The following is a 7314-nucleotide window of genomic DNA, read 5'->3' as shown; positions in this document are numbered from 1 at the left end:
AGGAATGCAAATGAAAGATTTGGTGTTCAGTTTTTTAAATTTCTAGATCAGACTTTTTTAGTTCCTAGCAATGTTATGGTCTTAATTAGAAATGGTACTGAACAAAATAGTTTTTCTTTCTTTGATTCTCACTATCATGGTAATAGCCAAAACTAGCTTGAGTTTCTTGTCACTTGCAAGAGATCTAGAAGTTGCGTAAGTCATTGAAGGTGACTGAGGGAAGACCTGGGCAGCCTGTTAAAGGAGATGCTGGGTTGGCAAATAAAGAGGCAGAAGGATGGCTGGCTCTGAAGCCATAATATGAACGATGTATGTATGATGACAGGAGAGTGGCTAAGTCAGTTAGGAGGGACCTCTTGGTCCTTGAAGGAGCTAAGAGGGGAGATACAGGATCCCCAACTCAGGCCTCAGCAGCAGATACCCACATGGCAACTGGGCTTCACGTAGAGAGGGGACATTGCCAAAGAGACTGAGCATCCAGAAAAGTAGTCAGAGACGTTTATGTACAGATACAAGAAAGAGTCTCTCTACCTATTCCATGTAAGCCCAAATCCATGATCCATGTCCTGAGACGCCTTCTAGAATTTGGAGGTTACTCCTTTATAAAATAATATAAAATACAAAAATTAGATACATGGCTTTAGAAGCGACTCATGAAAGTGAGGAAACCTGAAGTTAAAGCTTTGTTTACTTGGCAATAAATCTACCTCCTCCCAGATGCTATCTGGCAGTGGGTAGAGGAGGTCGGAAATTTTCATTGTTTATCCCAAAGAACAGAATTATCATAAAGGGACTGTTCAGGTTAGAAGAGACTAAGGTATGTGAAGATTCAAGTCTGCATTTTCTATTCCTCTATACCCAATCTGGATGGGATAATGAGAACTATTCTATCATTTAAGGAAAATAGCACACCACTGACTCATTCATGCTTCTGTATACCCCACTAGTTTGTGAGCCTGTGAGTATATGATGGCAGGAGCCACATCTCGTTCTTCTGGCATCTCTTATCACCCACGGTCATTGATAGCCTTGAATGGGTCCAGGAGTCTTTCAATATTTATTAACATTTTCTTTCACAGAGCTTTGCTTTTTGAGCTCCTGTACTAAAAGGAATAAAACTTTGAAATTGAGTCTCAGACAGTCTAATAAGAAAGACAAAAAAATTGTGAAATATAAAACTAAGGGGTGAAGGAAGAAAAAGTAAAGCATTTGCATTCCAGGAGGGACTATATAACCAATGAGAATCAAGTTGGAGAAAATTAGGGTGGGTACTATGAATGTTACACAATGAACTTTATTTATAATACTTAAACTATGATCTCTTAAAAATGACTTTAATTATGAAGACATTTATCCCATCATACCTATATTACTTTTCTAGGGCTACCATAACAAAATACCTCAGACTGGCTGGTCTAAACAATGCAGATTTATTTTTTTCACAGTTGGAGGTTGGAAATACAGTGGGGCCTTGACTTATGAGTTTAATTCGTTCCAAGACTGAGCTCGTTAAGGAGCTGGTTAAAGAGCTCGTTAACTCAAATCACTCTGTCAACTCAATGCAAAAAATCCGCCGAGAGACAGCTGGTATCTCAAAAAACTTGTTAGTCGGGACACTCGTAAGTCAAGGCCCCACTGTACAAGATCAAGGTGCAGGTAGATTGGTTTCTTTTGAGGCCTCTCTGCTTGGTTTGCAGATGGCCACCTTCTCTCTTGTCCTTACATAGCCTTTCCTCTGTGTGTGCATACACTTGGTGTCTCACTGTGTATTCAAATTTCATCTTATAAGCACTAGTCAGATTGGATTAGGGACCACACTAATGACCTCGTTTTATCTTAATCACCATTTGGAAGGCCTTAACTCTGAATAGTCATATTCTGAAGTACTGAGGGTTGTTTCAACATATGACTTTTAGGGAGACAGTGTCATATGTGTTGTATTATAAAAATATGAACTTCCTGTTATATTTTCCAATAAATTTTTATTGCTAAATGTGAAATAATATGCATGATGTTTCTTGTAGTTTGTGCCTGTTATGGACTGGATTTTGTTTTCCCAAAGTTTGAATGTTGAAGTCCTAACCTTTGGTCTGAATCCATTTGGAAATAGGACCTTTAGGGATGTAATTACGTTAATGGTGTCATAAAGGTTGATTGCTGAGCCGATAAAACTGGTACATTTATAAAAAGAGGAAGAGGCACCAGAGATCTCTCTTCCCCTCTTTCTTTTTGTGGGAGCACAGAGAAAAGGTTATGTAAGGACACAGCAGAAAGTGGCTATCTTGCAAACCTGGAGGAAAGGTTTCACCAGAAACCAAATTTTGTTCTTGGACGTTTTGGCTCCAGAACTGTGAGCAAATAAATTTCTCTTGTTTAACCTACTATGGCAGCCTGAGCAGATTAATATTATCTAATATTAATTATATAAAATCCCTTAAAATCCCCTTATAAAATATCATTTGTTTATAACCAACAATAATTTTTATGATGTGGTTAATTTTCATTGAAAAAAACTTTTTGATTTATAATTGCATAATATAGGGTGTCCCAAAATTCACGCAAGAAGTAATTTTGATAGAAAACACAGGTTTATAATTAAAATTGTAATTTTTTTATTGATTCATAAAGTATACAGTATAGGGTTATGTATGGAATAGCACACCGGGTAAATGGCCTCCACGGCTTTGCTGGCACATACGCAAAGCCGTGGTCTTCATTGTTCCTGCTCCTGGGCCATAATTGGTACTTGGTAATGCTTATCAAATTGAAGGGATTGAAATAAAAGGGAAACAGATATTAGAATCTGATTCAATAAACGAAGTAAAATTAGGCTTTTATTTTTTGTTGTTGTTAATGCTAACGCAAAATTCAAATCTTGGGTGTATTTTGGGACACCCTATATAAGACTAAAACAGAAGCAGAATATAAACACTGTATACCCTAGGTTGAAAATATAAAGTAGGAGCCCTAGCTGGTTTGGTTCAGTGGATAGAGCACTGGCCTACGGACTGAAGGGTCTTGGGTTCAATTCCAATCAAGGGCACATGCCTGGGTTGTAGGCTTGATCCCCATTAGGGGGCATGCAGGAGGCAGCTGATCAATGATTCTCTCTCATCATTGATGTTTGATGTTTCTCTGTCTCTTTCTCCCTCTCCCTTCCTCTCTGAAATCAATAAAAATATATTAATAAAAAAGAAAATATAAAGTAGGATATTATATAATATAAAGCTACTATAACCCATTTCTTTTGGGTTTTCTTTAAATTTAATGGAGTGACATCGTTCAAGATGATCATATAGGTTTCAGGTGTGGGTTTCTGTGTTACAAGATCTGTATATTGCACCATATGTTCACTACCCAAAGTCAAATCTTTTCCTGTCACCATATATTAAGACCTCATTCTCCTCCCCTAACCCCCTTCCCTTGGACAACCATCACATTACTGTTTGTGATCACGAGTTTCAGTTTTATGTCTCACATATGAGTGAGATCATATGGTTCTTAGCTTTTTCTGACTGACTTATTTCACTTAGCATAATGTTCTCAACGTCCATCCATGTTGTTGCAAATGGTACTATTTCATCCTTTCTATGGCTGAGTAGTATTCCATTGTGTATATGTACCACATCTCTTTTAACCCAGTCCTCTATCATAGGACACTTTGGTTGTTTCCTTGTCTCGGCCACCCTGAATAATGGTGCAATGAGCACAGGGGTGCATATATCTTTGTGAATACATGATTTCAAGTTTTTCGTGCATATACCCAGGAGATGAATTGCTAGGCCATATTCTTAATTTTTTGAGGAATCCCCAGACTGTTTTCCATAGTGGTTGTACCAGTCTACATTCCCACCAGCAGTGAATGAGGTTCCCTTCTTCTTACAACCTCTTCCAACATTTGTTATTGCTTGTCTTGTAGATAATGGCCATTCTAATAGGTGTGAGGTGGTATCTCATTGTCGTTTTGATTTGCATTTCCCTAATTGACAGTGAGGTTCAACATCTTTTCATATATCTATTAGCTGTTCATATGTCTTCTTGGGGGAGGTGTATTTTCAGGTCCTCTGCCCACATTTTGATTGGGTTTTATGAGTTCTTTATATATTTTGGAAATTAAACCTTTGTCAGAGCTACTGTTTGCAAATATCATCTCCTATCTGGTTTGCTGTCTTTTGTTTTGTTGTCAGTTTCTTTTGCTGTGCAGAAGCTTTTTACTTTGATATAGTCCTATTCATTTATTTTTGCCTTTACTTCCCTTGCCATTGGGGTCAAGTTCATGAAATGTTCTCTAAAGCCAAGGTCCATGAGTTTGGTACCTATATTTTCTTCTTTGTAACTTATTAGTTTAGGCTTTATATTTAGGTCTTTGATCCATTTTGAGTTAGTTTTTTTACATGTGAAAATCTGTAATCCAGATTCATTCTATTGCATGGGGCTTTCCAGTTTTCCCAGCACCATTTATTGAAGGGACTATATTTACTTCATTGTGTGTTTCTGGCTTCTTTGTTAAAAATTCTCTCTCCAAATACATGTAGTATTATAGCTGGGCTCTCTGTTCTGTTCGATTGATCTGTGTGTCAGCTTCTCTGGCAATACTATGCTGTTTAGATTATTTTAGCTCTGTAGTGTAATTTAAAGTCAGGTAGTGTGATACCTCCAGCTTTGTTATTTTTTTCTCAGGATTGCCTTGGCTATTCGGTGTCTTTTGTGATTCCATACAAATCTGATGATTTCTTGTTCTATTTCTTTAAAAAATGACTTGGATTTTAATGGACATTGCATTGAAACTGTACATTACTCGGTAATATGGACATTTTAACTATGTTAATTCTTCCAATCCATGAACACGGGATATTTTTCTATTTTGTTGTGTCTTTCTGAATCTCTTTTAATAATGCTTTGTAATTTTGAGAATATATGTCTCACATTCTTTGGTGTTTATTCCTAGGTATTTTATTGTTTTGGTTGCAATTGCAAAAAGAATTGTTTTTTTTTTTTTTTCATTTCTTTTTCTGCAGTTTTGTTGTTTATCTACAGGAAAGCAACGGATTTTTGCACATTGATTTTTGTATCCTGCAACTTTACTCTATTTGTTTATTGAGTCTTTATGGTTTTCTATATACAGAGTCATGTTGTCAAAAAAAGTGATAATTTGACTTCTTCCTTCCCTATCTGGATGCCTTTTATTTCTTTCTATTGTCTTATTGCTTTGAGTAGTACTTCCAGCACTATGTTGAATAAGAATGGTGAGGGTGCATGTCCTTATCTTGTCCTGGTCTTAAAGGAAAAGTTTCAGTTTTTCACCATTGAATATGAAATTAGCTGAGTGTTTGTCATAGTTGGCTTTTATTATGTTGAGGTACTTTCCTTCTTTTCCTATTTTATTGAGTGTTTTAATCATAAATGGATGTTGTATCTTATTAAATGCTTTTCTGCATCTATTGCCAAGATCATATGATTTTTGTCCTTTCTTTTGTTAATGTGATGTATTACATTTATTGATTTGCATATGTTGAACCATCCTTGTGTCCCTGGAATGAAGTGCACTTGATCGTGATGTATTTTTTGATGCTCTGTTGTATTCAATTTGCTACTATTTTGTTTAGGATTTTGCATCTGTATTTATTAGAGATATTGGACTGTAGTCTTATTTCTTAGTGTTATCTTTGTGAGATTTTAATATCAGGGTTACATTGGCCTTGTAGAATGTGGTAGGAAGTATTGCCTCTTCTTCAATTTTTGGAAAAGTTTGAAAAAGGTAGGTTTAATATCCTCTTTAAATATTTGGTAGAATTCACTGGAGAAGCCATCTGGTTCTGGACTGTTGTTTTTTGGGAGGTTTTTGATAGTTGTTTCAATTTCCTCACTATTAATCAGTCTATTTTGATTTCCCAATTCTTCATGATATAGACTAGGAAAATTATATAATTCTAGGAACTTATCCATTTCTTCTAGGTTATTGAATTTAATGGCATATAATCTCTCATAATATTCTAGTATGATCCTTTGTATATCTATGATACTATCTATGGTGACTTCTCTTATTTCTTTCCCCTTCTTTCCTTAGGGAGTCTAGTTAGGGGTTTGTCAATTTTATTAATCTTTTCAAAGAACCATCTCTTTGTTTTATTAATTTTTGGATAATCTTTTTGTTCTCTATTTCATTCAATTCTGTTATCATTTTTATTATTTCCTTTCTTCTGTTGACTTTGTGTTGCTTTTGTTCTTCTTTCTCTAATTCCTTAAGATGTAATGTTAAGTTGTTTACTTGGGATTTCTCTTGCTTTTTGAGATAGGCCCGTAACATAATCTTCCCTCTTATTACTGTTTTTCCCGCATCCCAGAAGTCTTGATGTGTTATATTGTTATTCTCATTTGTCTCTCTATATATTTTGATCTAATCTGTTATTTCTTCTTTGTCCAGTCATTTTTTAGTGGTATGTTGTTTAATCTCTACACATTTGTGGGTTTCTTTGCTTCCTTTTTGCAGTTATTTTTAATTTAAAAGCATCATGGTCAGAGAATATGCTTGGTATAATTTCAATCTTCTTGAATTTGTTGTCCACCTTTAGATGTTTCAGTGCACAGGTGTTTAAGGTATGCATCTGTGTTGAGCAGGGATTTCTTTGTTCAATTATAGTTGGTCAACTTGTTGAAATTTCAGGGGGAAAAAACAAAGGGTTCTTTCACACCACCAGTCCTCTGACATTCTGCATTTTCTTTATTATTAATTTCTAATTCCTTTGACATTTTTTAAAAAGTTTTCATTTACCAAAATAAATACACTTAAGAAGAAAAAGCTCACTTTCCTTTATAAGTAAATTCAATTCCAGGTGTGACTTTATTTCTTTTAGCTTTAAAAACTACTAATATACTGGCCAGCCTAGCCTGTTTTGTTACAGAAATTACCAGGTGACTGAAAAATACACAGGAGTATTTGGAGATATAGGAAAAACCCATTTATTTTCAGATGTTTCACATGTAGTAGTACAGTGACTCAGGGGAGACTGTTTCTCTCCAAATCCTGAGCAAGCCAATATGGAGGAAGCTTTATCTTTATACCCCTTGGTTTCTTTGTCCCCCAAATATGGATCAGAATTCCGGACCTTTGCAAAAAGCCCCATGTGTTGGGATGGGGGCCATGAGACCACATCTAAAGGTCTGGCACCAGCACTGTGTATTGTTCATGGTTTATGGCCTCTGTAAAATGTGAGTATTTAGGTAAACAGGTCTTGAGGAAGGGGCAGTGACTAGGCTATAGGCTAACAGGAATGTGCATTAGGGATATTAATCAACTAGGTACAGAGTCAAATG

The 7314-nt window shown here is 35.7% G+C and overlaps 1 protein-coding gene across 1 annotated transcript in view; it reads left to right on the top strand.

The window, feature by feature from the left end:
* CFAP47 (cilia and flagella associated protein 47) overlaps window positions 1–7314 on the top strand; it is a 458234-nt gene that overhangs the window by 205705 nt on the left and 245215 nt on the right. The gene's annotated exons all lie outside the window — the stretch shown is intronic.

Source organism: Myotis davidii, unplaced genomic scaffold, assembly GCF_000327345.1.
Source record: "Myotis davidii unplaced genomic scaffold, ASM32734v1 scaffold1107, whole genome shotgun sequence".
NCBI classification, from domain to species: domain Eukaryota; kingdom Metazoa; phylum Chordata; class Mammalia; order Chiroptera; family Vespertilionidae; genus Myotis; species Myotis davidii.
Note: the sequence above shows the minus strand (reverse complement) of the source record. Positions and strands in the feature narration are given on the sequence as shown.